This window comes from Dreissena polymorpha, chromosome 6, assembly GCF_020536995.1.
Source record: "Dreissena polymorpha isolate Duluth1 chromosome 6, UMN_Dpol_1.0, whole genome shotgun sequence".
Lineage (NCBI taxonomy): Eukaryota > Metazoa > Mollusca > Bivalvia > Myida > Dreissenidae > Dreissena > Dreissena polymorpha.
In genome coordinates this window covers 31831980-31848533 of record NC_068360.1, presented here as the reverse complement: position 1 = coordinate 31848533, position 16554 = coordinate 31831980, and the positions used below count along the sequence as shown (strand labels likewise).

At 34.3% G+C, this 16554-nt stretch overlaps 2 protein-coding genes and 1 long non-coding RNA gene across 9 annotated transcripts in view; 1 reads left to right on the top strand and 2 right to left on the bottom strand.

The window, feature by feature from the left end:
* Positions 1–16554, bottom strand: part of LOC127836628 (transcriptional coactivator YAP1-like) — a 205999-nt gene that overhangs the window by 14020 nt on the left and 175425 nt on the right. The gene's annotated exons all lie outside the window — the stretch shown is intronic.
* Positions 1–16554, bottom strand: part of LOC127836636 (uncharacterized) — a 255189-nt gene that overhangs the window by 145705 nt on the left and 92930 nt on the right. The window lies entirely within an intron of this gene.
* On the top strand, positions 6859–14495 carry LOC127836637 (uncharacterized). The gene is made up of 6 exons (XR_008028850.1): positions 6859–6956; positions 7481–7581; positions 8027–8117; positions 10352–10438; positions 11866–11986; positions 12580–14495. It is a non-coding gene; the product is annotated as an uncharacterized LOC127836637 (long non-coding RNA).

Genomic DNA, 16554 nt, shown 5'->3' with positions numbered 1-16554 from the left:
ACATCACTACTACTACTACTACTACTACTACTACTACTACTACTACGACTACGCTACTACTACTACTACTACTACCTACTACTTCTAGCTACTACTACTACTACTACTACTACTACTACTACTACTACTACTACTACTACTACTACTACTACTACTACTACTACTACTACTACTATACTACTACTACTACTACTACTACTACTTACTACTACTACTACTACTAATACTACTTCTACTACTACTACTACTACTACTACTACTACTACTACTACTTACTACTAATACTAATTCTACTACTACTACTACTACTACTACTACAACTATTATACTTATACTATTTTAAGCTCACAAAAGAATTGTTGTATAATATAACTAACACTTTTATAACTAATTTTACATGTAATTATGATACTAATATTGCGATGCTTTTTAAACTAATAACAGTAATACGTTTATACCGCACTTATGCTTATGCTGCTCTTACTGATTATACTTCGTTAACGTTTACAATAATACTAATACTACTTATACTTACAACACTTTTACTAAATATACAATTACTTACCCATTTAAACTACCTTAACTCATACAACAATGGTTAGATTACTTTACTAATATTGTTAATAGTACAAATACAACACTTATACTACATTTACTCATTCTATTCATACTAAGACTATATTGATAGTAAGCCATTTCGACAATGTATTCTACACAAATACACCATACTTCGATTCACAAAGTGGGAACATCTGGGTTTCGCAATGATAATCGTGCCACCTATATCCGTCTTTGTGATCAAGAACGATGCAGTCCTCGATGCCGCCGTTTGGTTGGTCCTGGCCCCAGTCTGAATAATACATAGAAATAGAGTGAACTGTTGAAAATATGTCAATATATGAACGGTCAGAACTATTATTTAATAAGTTGTTGTATAATGTGTATTAAAACCCACCCATAGTCTAATGGACTACACACTTTGGTACAAGTTAAACAATGTAATTAATTTGATCCAATAAATGTGTTCAGTCGCGATTAAACCGGATTATTCTCTGCAAAAATGGCCATGCATAAATATTTTTCAATAACTTATATGTGTATTCGTTTGTCATCATACTCGCTGTTGAAAATTAAATGGATTATATGGTAGAACGGCAGCATTTTGAAAAACTATTCTTGCAACCCTATTTATACTGTGTATGCTCACTTATTAAAAACATTCTTATGAATGATGCAGGTGGTGAGGGAAAGTTTTTTTCAACGTATCCTTCTGTTAACGTAAACCAAGTTATTTTATATGTAGGTACCTGTAAATATCGCTTCAGTATTATCGTCAATCCACAGGAAGTGGTTCTCTGCCATCAGATCTGTTAATCCAATCCACCAAAATTGAGCTGGAAATGGTATCATATTTATATTGCGAACAAATATTGCAAAGATTAGTATGGTCGCACTCGTCATTACTGGGCTGAAACAAATAGTATTCTGTTGCATTTTAATGATGCAAATGCCGGTATGGAGAATACCGGTCTATATTCGAACACATGGTTAGTATCTCTTCTATGTAAGTGCACAAGTTAATAAAAATTCATGTAAACGACTATGTGTGATGCATTAATGACTACATATTGCGTATAAATTACATTTATTTCAAGTTATCAACAAACCTGTTTAATCATTAATCAGAGTTTTTCAAGCAATAGGTGGAAATGACATTTCGAATATAATTATTCTATTGCGAAATGTTATATATATTGAAATGTCATTCAACCTATGCTAAAAACTCTGATTAAGTTATTCAATTAACATGCAATGAACTAACGAACTATATTACAATACTGTTATATTCCATTGTTGAGCTTAGATAATGCATTGAATGTTAATAGTTTACATATCGATAAATATGAAATTATTTCATACGTGAATCTGAAAAATGCATTTTTTTTATTAACATCGTCATTTTAATTTTTTTATACTATAAAAGAAATCACCAGTGCTGAGGAATATTGTAGCTTCTGACTAATTGTAAAGTGTTTATGTGTTAAATGCCTTCAATTAGTTTTACTTTATTAATTAAGCGGTTTATTTGATCCTGATTTTAACGTTCGCATTTTTTGACACTATTTAGAAAGCCAATAGGTATTAACCGTTCCTGTTGACATCGAATGAGACTTCGAATGATATCTTTAAAATATATATTAGTCACCGTGTATAAACCGATTTATCATACCCGGATGTTGCGATGTGATTGTCATGGCGAAATGAATAGTTGGCATACGTGCGTTGCTAGAAAGGTAAATTATTTTCCTTTTTTGTCATTATGATGGTCTTCAAACAGGCTGTAATATTCAGATTTGAAAGCAGATTTCTCAGGCATGCTGTTATGCATCGTATGTATTGAAAAAAGGATGAAATTCGTTACTGATCATCGAACATCTCGTCAAATTGTCATGATCTAGTTTTGAAATCTTTGTTCTACTGGCGTTTTAAACAATTACAAGAACTATTTATACATCAGATGTTAGATTAAGAAATGTGCACTTCCGATCAGTACAACGTTTTTTAGGGATTCTTTCTTACATCAGATATATGCATTTAATAATACACACGTGTGCTTCTACTTCCGTATCAATTATTCCATAAACTTAATCAATCATTTTTATTATTATAGAGATTATTCTGTATGAATTATAAGGATTTTAAATATGTGATTGAAATTAACATGTCATTATTTCGTCCTTCTAAATGTTTTAAACAACTACGAAACAGTTTCAGTCACTTCATTTATTACATATATTTAACACTGACGGTTAGTCAGTAAACGGTGTTGGTTAATAAAAGTGAAGAGACTGTGGAAATTTTGTAAAACCCTTTTCGGTTTAAGGAATACAATGTGCAGTGTATATCTGTCCGTTATTTATTTCAAATTTATTTTTGCTGAACTTCGTTCTATAATAATATGCATTCATTATAATCACTTTTGCATGACCTATAGTAATCCGGGATTTCAGTAATATCGCACACGTAAGTGCCTATGTTTTGGAATAATAATGCAAATTTTAAATCATCCAAAATCAAGGTTACCCTTTTTTATTATAAAGTTGAATTCTAAATCATCCAAAATCAAGGTTACCCTTTCATTTTAATGTTGAAGAAAATATCGTTTCTTGTTTCTCTCTCAGGTCACACATAATTTAACACAGATTGCCAGTGCGAACCTGTTTATGCTGCTGGTGGTGTTGCTGTTGCTAATGCTGATACCAGCTTTACTGACGATAACGATGTTGATGATCATCATGATGGGGGTGAAATGATTATTGTGGTGATTTATATTAACTCTCTGCATTTCTTGGAAACATTAATATAGAACTAAATTTTGCTATTTTACAGAAACATGACGTACGAGTCAATAGAAGTTTTTGGCTTGGATGGTAGTTTTGCTACGGTATATTGCACGTCAACCCAATGAAAACTATCACTGCTGAACACCACTTGACATGACTAAAACCATGTCTCCCATCAGCCAACCAAAGGACAGCAATAACAATGTGCTGGACATGAGTTACAACGAAGATATATCTGGAATAAATATTAAGCTCTTCTAGGTTAACTATATTTGTGAATATTCGACCAATCAATGATACAAAATCTGAATAATCGGCATAAATTTATCGCAATAATTGATACAGAATGCATATAATGTAATCGCAATCAATGACACAGCATCACTGCAATATATGATACAGTCATTTAAAAAACCCTCTTGTTTATTTTAATCAATATCTTAGTATATTCAAATGCCGATAGATTATATGTATCATAACAGTTATTTGACTTCAATTGCAATATATTACATAAAAAAATGTATATTCGAAACAGATTTTAGAACAAAAAAAGGATATTTTGGCACCAGAGCAGCATGTGTTTTCCAGCATTCTTCGGTGATTTTCAATGTTTTTCATAAACAAAACTTCTTCGAAGCGGATTTATACGTTTTCAAGGGAAACTTAATTCTCTACGACTTCTAAAGTACAGAGTTTACTTGTTTGCAGTATTAATCCATTTACTTGTATCAAAATTAACAGCGGTATGTAAATATTGCCGTTACGCCATGGCAATCACATCGCAATATCCGGGTATGATACAAATTGGTTTATACACTGTGTTAGTTGCCCATATGTTTGCTCCCGATAACTGTCTAATGAGTGTTTGCCACACCGACAGTTGCAACACCAAACGTACCTGGATGCCCACTGGCGTAGGTCTTGAGGAAACTATCCTCCTGCGCTGAATCGATGTGAACAAGATGCCCTTCATATTGGCGACAATAATGCTGAAAAATATAAATACATACATCGTTTAATGACTAAAACTTTAATGATGACCAAAGCGTCAAATCCTTTAGATGTTTAAATATGGTATATAAGGAAGGAGGAAGAAACAATCCACCCTCCTCATCGTATCAACCAAAAGAACGATTTATCCATGTTGTACCGAGCTAAAATGACTGTACAATTGTATGTTTGGATTACATGGTAATTACAAAATATGTATACTCATTTATATGCATCAGCCAGAACATGTTTCTTAAACATGTTGGGCTTTACTTTTAACAGTCATGTGAAGATAACTCGATTAAAGCTAAGACACTACTGCTATATAGATAATCATTCTCAAAAGTTTCAGTAAAGCTATGTTATAATCAACTCATTTATCTACCAAAAAAAAAACAACGTGATAAATGTCCATGCAATCAACGAAATAGACGAACCATGTAAATGTATGGTTAACGAAATATTTGATGTCAAACTTAAATTGCACTGTGCCATACCTCCGCCTGTGTAAATCCTAATGGTACATTTCCGAAATGGTAACAAGACCCAAGTGCACTCATGAAATCATTTCTACAGTTTGCTACAGCCTCATCTGCAAAAAAAACTAAATGTGTTCTCCGGAAAATGAACTCTTTTAATTGAATACATTATCAATCAATTGTAATAGAATGTTTTTATGAGAAATTTGTATTGCGAATTTAGTTTTTATTAAAAACTTATCGTGTTTCAATAAAAGAAAGTCAGTTTGTTTAACTTGCGCGTTTGTAATATTGATTCCAGTATTATTGTATGACCACTTATAGTTAATAATGTTTATGATAAACAAATCCAATTTTAACCATATTTTTGTACCAAATATTGTGTATTCAATTTTCTAATCCTTACTTTAACGGAAGTATACTGTATAATACCGGTGACTATTTCTTAACTAAATGATTATGTAAAACCTTTTAATATATATAAGTATGACCTATTAATGGTGTTTTTCAATTACTTTTTAAGCCAAAAAACTAATATTATTCAAAATTAATAGGAAACTACATACTGGTACATAATGCTCTTTGCATAAGAAATCAATGTCAAATAACGTACCACAGAGATGCAATAACATAAACATAAATATCCAACTCATTTTCAGCATACATGTAAATGGGACCTGTACTACGAAGAAACAAGATATAAGGTTATGACCTTATCAACATTAAGCGTGATATGTAGAATACGGAGATAGCAATATTTCAGACTTTATACTGAACATTTGGCTTATAGCAGAAAGAAATGAGAAAAACAAACGCGTTTTCTATTTTGAGCGGTGATTGTTAACATGAATAAAATATGCGGTGGATACACATATTTGTTTAGCTACACTGTATGTGCGAACATAAAATCGGAAATGTTCGAGATTCTCAAAGAATGTCTTGCTTCTGAATAATGAGTCATACAAATGTATTGAGCTTTTAGTATGCGCACTTAAGATAGACACACTTTGGTCACTGTTCTTTTCATTCGAACGCATTAAAAGCGCAATAAGGGCTCTACAGATGTCACCAATTTAAATTCTGGTTGAAGTTTGACAATCTATCTGCGTCATACACATTTGAGTATTTAAGCAACCTGTCTTTGTTCATACTCACCGTTTCGTAATTAACAAAGCGAATTAAATGACGACGTGTTTTGAAAAGTACATATATGTAAGTTACTGTGGGTGGCGAAGTGTTTATATTTATATGCATGCACATTTTTTGTTTACATGTGCAATTGCAATCTTCATAATACTGAGAAAAACAGTTGTATTTGTTATTAATATTGCAATACTTTAGTTCCGTTTTCGTTTTATGCTTTTGTAGACGCATTAAAGCAATTATTCCATCGTGTAATGATGCAACTATATCTTAACACAACCTGTATTCATTATCTTAAAGGGGCCTTTTCACGTTTTGATTAATTGACAAAATAAAAAAAATGGTAACTTTGTCATTGTTGTTTTGATATTTGTGAGGAAACAGTAACACTGAACATTTACCATGCTCTAAAATATCTATTATATGCATCTTTTGACGATTTAAAACTCTGACAATTATAAAGCGTTGCAACGAGAAACGATTGAATAATTTGGAGAGTTCTGTTGTTTTCGTTATATTGTGTGATACTACGAGGATTGCTTATATAATGTATTAAATACATCACTCATTTTATGAGCACGGGTGCCCGAGTGGTCTAAGCGATACTTTTACTTCAGAGGTCAGTGGTTTGAGGCCAGTTTAGGGTTAATTATTTCTTTCTTTAATTTTATTCCTGTTTTTTTTACTGGACCTTTTTAGATCAAATGTTTAAATTTATCAATATAAAGCGTTTAAATGACAAAATTCAAAATATGTCATAATTTTTTAAAAGGCTTCTTTAATTCAGCCTTAGGAAGGCACAAGTACAAGCGTCCTTACACTGTTCTATTAGATGATAAGAGATGATTAGATCTATTAGATGATACACTTGTTTGCACGATGTTTAAACATTTCATACACATGCTGACACTTAAGTAAGCAAGGTTACTGTAAACATTTCCGACCAGACCGACTATGTTGTTATTCGTAGTAATTGCGTGTTTGGTTGGCTGTAATACAGGTACGCTTTAGAAAGAGTGTATATTGAACTATGTGTGATAGTACTGGTTATTTAAGCGGTGCTGTAACATATATTATTTACCAAAACATATTTTGACAGGACTATATAATAATATGTATTTGGATTAAATCAGTGTGATAATTATGATCGCTTATTTTTGATATTCAAAACTAACCATCGGTATTTCTCTTTGTGTACATTTTGATTTGAAATAATTCTTTTAAATTTAGGCTATAATTTTATTTTATTTAGAATGTAATTGATTTACATTATATTAAAAACGAAATATATGTCAACGGCCGTTCTGGGCATGGTTGATAAACACGTAAATAGAAATGCATTTATTCCAAAAATTCCAAACTTAAGCACTTAACATGAATATAATCTCATCTTAAATATTTCTCAAAGGAATTTAAACCGCAATTACCACAATCATGTGTTTACTTATTGTAACGTTGATCTAAGATCATAAAAACTAATCTTATAACCTAAGAGGTGATGTTTTGTCATGTACTTGTGTACAGGAAGGACATTCACGAACTACCCAAACGATTGGATAGCCCACGATGGGTCGTGCTACCTGTTTGGTCACGAGGACAACTAACTTGATTTCACAACCGCCGAGGTAAACAATATATGGGATCGTATACACGTTGTCATGATATACCATATTTTATTAAATGCGTTTTTAAATGATGACGAGTGAAATACAATACGCAATGCCACAGTGTGAAACATATGTTATCACTTGTTATGCAACATAACAGGCTCTTCAAATCTAACTGAAATATGTAAATATCACGAGAACGTGATGTCTTAATTTGACAACGTCAGTTTGCCAAAGGTGCTGAAAGATCAGTTTAAATATCACATTTAATTAAAGTACTAATAATAATTGTTTCGAAAAGGTGCCATCGTTTGTGTTTCTTCAAATGTGATGTCAACTTGAGTCCACAATCATAAAGCTTAGCATATGTTTCTCCAATCAATATACTGCCAAGGGTAAACGTATTTGAACTTGAAAATGTTGACAAACATTTAGTACAACACAATTTGACACTGCATTGCAGCAATTCTGTCGCCAGCGCGGAGGTCATCTGATTCACGTGGATGACGCGCAAGAAAACGCCTTCATAAAGGACCAGCTGAATGAACGCAAACGTAAGCTTAAGTTTAATGTGTGATAGTCATGAAGTAAGTTTGCAGATATCGGAGTTCATCGTGCAGCATAACTATTCCGAGTTGTGGTGCGTAAACATATATTATTAGGTGATGTTGTGATATATATATATATTCACTTTCTTCAGCTTTCAAAATTTACTTGTATTAACTGGTTTTCTGGTTTGGAATCAAGCTACAATCCAACTGTCTTAAAAGTTCCATGGCCTTAATCGGATTTTGTCGTAACTAAACGCCCACATTTTTGAATAACAGCAACGGCTTTCCAGATGTGAGTGAGTGTTTCCTATGAAATGCGGTTGATTTAAAAGTGTGATTTTAGATTTAGAGTTTTGTCATCGATGTAAAGGACATACACTTATAATTTTAACTCGATCATTTGGAGTTATTTAGAATTGTTTTTGTAAGTAAGATCGGTTTATATTCTGATATACCTTATTTATATTGTAATATTATTTTGAATACATATTTTAATAATGACAATATACTCAAGTTTGCTAAGATTTTGAAATGTGCATCGCTGTTGTTATCGTGTCTCAAGCGCTATAAGAAAAGTCCACGACTTGTTTTTAAGACTGAATGTTCATTAAATAAGACTCCTTACAGTTATTTTGGAGTTGCGTTGATCATATCTATTACATGACGTCAAGTAATATAATAAACAAAAACAAGTTTTTTTAATTAATAAACAAAAACATGTTTTTTAAGACTATTGTCAAGTTTATTTTATATGTGTTGATGTTTGCTTTATGCCTCGGTCACACTGTCACGAATCAGAGCTACGAAAGAGCTACGAATACTTTTCGGCACAGTTCGTAGCTATCCTTACTGGACCGTGGCTCTCCGTACTTGATCCGTGATCAATCGTAGTAGTTTTTGGATGTCCTTAGCGACTCTTGACAAATTTTAAACATGTTAAAAAAATTGCTACGAATTTATCGACCGTAGCGTATCCGTAGCAGTCCGTACTGATCCGTACTAGTTCGTAAAGACACCGTAGTCGTCCGTACCTTTTCGTAGGCCCAAAGATTTTCAAGGACTTCTACGGATTGATACGAAGAACTACGGAGCGGTACGGTTACGCTACGTATTAGCTACGATTATTCCACGGATATACTACGGAAAGCCACGGTTCTAGTACGTTGTACTACGGATAGGCAGGAATTTGCTCGATCTTGAACGATGTACTACATTTCCGCACGAAACAGTACGGACATGTACGGTCCACTACAATAAATTGCTACTGAAATACATCATTGAAATTATAAAGCAACTGTACTTGCATTTGTTGAGTTAACAATCATAAACTGCCAGCAAATTGCGTTTGCGATAAATTTGTTTCAATTGGATATTGATATGGCACAAAATGCAGAGGCCGTAGTCGAGCTGCTTGACAATTAATATGCACAGAGGTAATGATGATTCAATATCGAATATACTTGTATAGCTTTGTGCTATAGGTTACGTATTTTGAAAATATTAGAATTTGACTTACTAGTAATACATTTTTTTTATTTGCAGGTAAGTGTCTGCACTATATGCCTTTTGAATATTGCTCTCTTAGGTGATTTAAGAATTGTTAAATTAATAGCCGACATAATAAAATACAAAACTAATCATACTTTCCTAAGCATAATCTATATGTGTACATCAATAATTACATACTTCATCAGGTCAGAGAAGAAAAAGGAGGTGGTGGATAAGAGACTGGCTTTTAAGACGACCCGGCTCTTGGTTTGGATGGAGGAGGTAGACTCTTCCCCAGATACGGCTGATTCCATTATTTCTGTTACGCGCTGTTGCTGCCGCTTGCATGTTCTCTTTTTGGGAGGCATTCTGTGTATGACAATACAAGAGGCTGCGGGCGCAATGTTCAATCGTAGTTCGTTCCTACCTGTCCGTACCAGTCCGTCGCAATTCCCACTGCTTCGTAGCGGACCGTTCAAGTTCGTACTTACCCGTACCAGACCGTAGCGGATTCGTAGTTTGATCGTACCGATTTGTGGCGCTCCGTACTAAATCGCGTCGATCAGTAGCAGTCCGTACCTTTCCTTGTCCGTTTTCCAACATTTTGATGGTAAATTAGTTGTGCTCCGTAATGAAATCGTAGCGGCCTACGAATTTTGACAATTTCGTAGTCATTCGTAGCCGATTGAATCGTAGCTCATTCGTAGCTCTTATTCGTGACAGTGTGACCGAGGCATTATATTTATCAGCTATTCATTGGTGGCTGGGCATTACTGACGGGGATGCGAAATGGGTCTGGAGATGGTTTGACGATGACACTGTGGCTGAATATACAGGTTACTGAACGTTTCAGTTAGCTTTGGTTTGTATGGTTATCTTACCATGTAAACCGGTCATCTTATCACGAATATAGTACGTCCTTTATTTTAACGCCACATGGCATTTATCAACATTTTTCAGAAGCTCAGCCATTCAAGTCCCCTTATAGAAAGACAGTGTTTTTGAATCCATGTCGCTCGCGTCTTATTCGCCCTCAAAGAGTGATTCATTAAATAATAAATTCATATAAAGCAACTCAAAATGATGGAAGCATATAATGGCTTACTGATGTAAGAACTAATTGTCATGCCTTGACGTATTGAATCCGGATAGTGCCATCTATAGTCTCGCCCTTCTTTCATCAAGGGCGACACACTACACACGAAGCGATACACGATATTTTGCGCGACACACGAAGCGACACACTATATTTTGCGCGATACACGAAGCGACGCGCGAGAATGTACCACGAAATATCGCCCTTGTGTAGGTAGCCCAACATGCGATATATCGTGGTAAATATCGCGTGTTGCTACGTGTATCGCGCAAAATATCGTGTGTTGCTTCATGTATCGCGCAAATATCGTGTGTCGCTTTGAGTATCGCGCAAAATATCGTGTCTCGCGTTCAAAGGGCGACATACGAAACACGAAGCGACACACAATATTTTGCGCGACACAAGAAGCGACACACGATATTTTTTATTCAAATATCGCCCACACGATATTTTGCGCGAAACTCGAAGCGACACGCGATATTTGTACCATTCAAATATCGCTGTAATAATATTGCCTGTCGACTCTCGTGTGTTTTAAACGGTGTTACATTAATTTTTAACCATTTATTATCAATATTCCATTTTTGTCTCCCCTGATTTTTTGAAAACGCGAGAGTCGACTGGCGCTGTTATTACGGCGATATTTGAACAGTACAAATATCGCGTGTCGCTTCGTGTATCGCGCAAAATATCGTGTGTCGCTTTGAGTATCGCGCAAAATATCGAGTATCGCTTCGTGTGTCGTGTGTCGCGGTATGAAATAAGACCGCGATACACGAAAGTAGGATAATGTAGGCGATATTTGAATAATAAAATATCGTGTATCGCTTCGTGTATCGCGCAAAATATGGTGTGTCGCTTCGTGTGTCGCACAAAATATCGTGCATCGCTTCGTGTGTCGTGTGTCGCCCTTGATGAAAGAAGGGCGAAATTATAGATGGCACTATCCGGATTCCGTATTGACGGTTTATATGTGATGACTCTTATTTGTGTAGTTTTAACTTAGTTACAATGTTCTTGTGAATATTAAGTTCTGTATATGCAGTTGATCACTTGCCTTAAATAAAACGTACGCTACTAGTATGTGTTATCATCTAAACGTTTGATATACCAGTGATTTGTTTAAGGCGTATGTCTAAACGTCCTGTCCACGAATGTGTATTTCAGACTTTGAGTCGAATGACCATTTCCACCCAGGTGAAGACTGTGGGTTGTTTGCATCAATCTATGAGTTCAGATGGGCTGACATTGAATGTACAGCTCACTACCCCCCTCTTTGCGAACTAAGGTGTGGGTTGTTTCTTGTTATTAGTGCACGTGTTGTATATTTGATTTGCATTCGAATTCCAACGTTCACACCATAACTTAATTGTATTGACTGTACTTTAAAGTGTATATGGGGGCAATTTACCAGAAATCAAGGCAGATTAAAACAAAATGCACATGTTTGCGCCTTAAAATCAGCACAGTGGTAGTTGCACAATTAAAATGTCTTTATATGCGCTATTGATCGTACACATGCACATTTGAATACTTCCAGTAAATTTTATTTGTTTACTAACACTTGTTTTAATTAGTAGTATTCTACTGACCTAATTAATTAACGCGGCATACTGCATTTCGCAATGATTGAACATTATGCGCTGTTTTCACTTTCACGTAAAAAGCTGCACTGTGATTGGAAAACCGTCGACGTGATGTTTTTTTTGTTGTTAATTCCCGATGAGCACATCTCAAACACAAATGTATTGATATAAACAATATGCCGAACTCGAAAAGAATTTGAGCAATGATTTCAAACATTAAATGATACATGTCTGCATATTAGCGGTGGACAAACATCATAATATTGGGCCCAGTATGACTTCCCGTCTATTTCAGTGCACGCAACACTGAGGTCGAGACTGTTGGCTAATATCGATGAGATGACATCTTGACACTTTCTTACTTCTTTTGTGTACAAGGACGAATATGTGTAATTAATGTACCAATGAATATTAATATTAGACATGACGTACTTGGTAAGATAAAAGGCTTCAGCTTAGTTGGATATTTTTTAATATAAAAAAGAATAGCGACATAAAGTCAAAGGCGTTTGATAATAATAAGGTGGGCCTAACTGAAAGACACACTTGATAATAAAGACAGGTGATTCCATGCAGGATCTAATGATGCAATACATACTAGGACGCCAATAGATGGGTTCCCAGGTATGATTGCCAATCGTGTATCGTGTATTGTCCCACACATGTTGAAGCGCGTAGACACTTTATACACACATCAGATGAGATTTGGTGAAGAAAATCATGTAAACTATACGCACATGTTGAAATCTATTAAAACAACAGTCATATCGGACATGCTCATATTGAGGCATTACCACTGGCTGTTCTTAGGTGGTAATCCAGCTTTTATCATTTAATGTATATTGGTGTGTTTTGTTTATAGTCATGTATTAATATATATGCAAAATTGAGAAAAATGCCTGAACAGTATTATAGAGTTTCACTGTGTATTCAATATGTATTTATTTCAAAATTTAAACCTGTCATGAACTTAGATTAAAATCGTCTAATTTCATACATTGTACCCACCCCCAGCGTTCTCTAGGGATGTGAATAAACTATGAACGAGGTAGCCGTAGTGTAATGGATAAGGTGTTTGCCAAGCGACCGGGTGGTCATGGGTTCAGGAAGATGTGTTCGATAGTATAGTATGGTTACTAAATACATAACCTTGCAGTTTAACAATTAGGCAAATGTTAATGTGTTATCGTGTCGGAATTTCCCCTGCCCTGTACACCATGGAACACGCATTTTAGTTATTCCTTCCTGATCAAGGTAGGTACCAATTAATGTGTTAACAAAATAGAGGGTTGGCAACTTGAAACAGTTAGTAATTAGTAAAGTGTATTGTATTTTATGTGTTACTCGTTGGTCTGTGTTTAACACCTGACCGATATATTCCGGCCAAGAGAAATACTAATTCTGCAAATTTGTCTCTGATAATTTAACTTGTAATTTTACCGCAGATTTGTAGTATATCTAGCATAATGCATTCGACTATTCAACTGATTTAGCCAAGAAATCAATCGGATTAATAAACACGCCGGTATTTGGCAGAAAAATTTCGAAGAAGAAACAATCAACTCTTAATTATTAGGAACTAATTTCAACCATGGAAGGATACACAACGAATAAGTCGAATTCAAACACGTTTGTTATTTCAAAACACTTTGCTTGGGTGAAAAACTAATAGAACATCAAAAATACATTTCAATGTATAGTACTTTGTAACTATTGTATTTCCACTATACATACAGGCTACTTGACGCGAATTCCTTTTAGCAAAGTGTTACCAATTTTCGTTTGTCGTCTTGCAAACAAATGTTGATTTAGAACAAAATATTAACAATTCCATACATGATATAAGCTTATTGTATGACCAATAATAATGTAGCATACTGTTAACGATACAATCAATCATGACTTGGTACAAAAAACAAGACAACATGGATTTGATACATGTAAGCACACTTTTCATATTTGTAGTTCACATCTCTAGTTGACGTAGAGAACATTATTAACATTAAAGTAAGATGGCATATACATTTATGAACACACTTCATGCACCACATACAATACAAACAAAGCTTGTTTTCTTCTTAGAACAATATCAAAACATAATATAGTTGGCTTATTTTCATTCCGAAACTGTTACCGTTAGACTTAGCATGTTTTGTTGTTGTTGTTTTTTTTCAAAATATTACAACCAACCTTAAATGTTCCTGATCTCTGGAACTTCTGCATAGGTCACCGTACATTAAATGTGTTACAGAGTCAAAGCAAAAGCCATTTGTAATTAATTTACCATGTCTCTTGTGTTGTTTTTTTAAAGTTTTGTGTTTTGCCTTACTAATATTCGTTCAATGAAGCATGTAGCTAAAAGAAACCATTTAAGCGACTTTTCAGACAGGTGTTACTGTCTTTGTAATCGTTTACTGAATAAGTTATTCTTCGTATGTGTTACGAATTAAAAACATTATTCAACCTTTAATTAACATTAATCCGTAATCCTGTTAACGTATTCCTTGATTAAATTAAACCACTGTCTGTTAGGTTTGTACTTAAAAACAATAATAAATTAAGATCGATAATCGAAAGAAAGGGGTGGAATGATCGGCTTTGAAAGTAATCATTTATTGCCAAGCTTTATTCTATTGTTTTATGTGTATACAACTTTTGCAACCGGTCGATATTTTGTAGACAGACGTAACTATGTATTGTGTATCTTAGTTATACAGTGAATGGCCCGTTCTCATTTATGATACACATCGTCTTTACCCCGCCTTATTACCCGATAGCTCACCACAACATTACGTTTCATTGAATAACGTTTTCTAAAGTGTATGAGAGGTCAATTCCATTCGGCTAACCAACATGAATACTTTTACAATAACGTAACGCGAGGTCGCATACAATCTGTTGCACGACGGTTACATTACATTCACCTCTGTGTTGGGCTCAGAACGGACTATTGTTATGAAAGCGTCTCATTTATGTCATGATCATTCCAAGCGTTCATCATTGACGTTACAGAATAAACAATCTCTTGCACGACGGTTACATTGCATTCACTGTCTTAAAGAAACCATCTCATACCATGATATCTTATATCAGTCTTAATTCATTATTATAAAAATGATATGTTTTTTTTATGTTAAGAAACCAACATACATACACACGTCGAAGCAATTCCTAACGTCACTAAAAAAAATATGTTCAATTGTTTACATTTGTGAAGTGCGTGGAATGATTCCATCTGCGTAAATGGGCAATAAATTAGTTCCAAAGAGTTGCATTAAAACTCGCAAGTTTTTGCACGATTTATCGTACATTTAAAAGTCATATTTCTTAATTTAATGCATGCGATCTTAAATATCCAATCAAATATACATTGAATGCGTTTGTTCGGTTTTACCTATTTTATAGACAAAATGGCAAGCTGAGCATTTCGCAGAGTTGTATGTGAGGGCAAGGAACGACAACTCTGCGTGGAGATTGGGTCGCATAGTGTCTGAAGATTGGGTTTCGACGCGAGGTCATATATTCTACTGAAGACCGGTTTTCGCGTATTGTTTATTTTTACAACGATTGTAATGGTATAACAAGAAATATCTTTAACAAAAATACGGCGTTGAGTGTGGTCGGTGTTGATGAACGATCAAAAGTTTACTATGGGATCAAAGAAAGCGAATGCCTTTTTTATTGCGCAGTTCTGCATCACACGCAAATCATTTTTGGGGTTTTGCGCCAGATTTCGTGGCTTATTTCGCTTTATTAGATATTATTGATAAGAAAAGAAAATCACAAGTAGAATCAATATAAATAAAAGCCTATATTTCAGCCGGCAACACATAAATCATCCGTACATATTTGAAATATGTATGATATTTGAACAGATCTGTTTTTGTGGTTTGTCGGTCATTGTTATTTGGTTCCATTATTAATAGTATCGTGATTCACCGCGCTCATGCTTAATAAATTGGTTTATATGTTTGAATATTTCTTATTAAATAAATCAAAACTTATCATGCAATTGTTGAAAACACATTAAGAATCTTTGATTGACATACGATCATAATATCGCCGAATATCTTCATTTTATATCTTTTTGATCAAAATAATCTTCAAGTTCACAGAGTTTTCGCGATAGCATTTTCATAACGATTTCTGTAACTGACCGCAAACTGACCTTTATACCTTGCGGGTTGGAATGCAAAGCATTAAAATGAGGTAACGATTCCACTGCTGGAACGACGGTTTGTTTAAAGTTTTATACATTTACGTGTTTAAA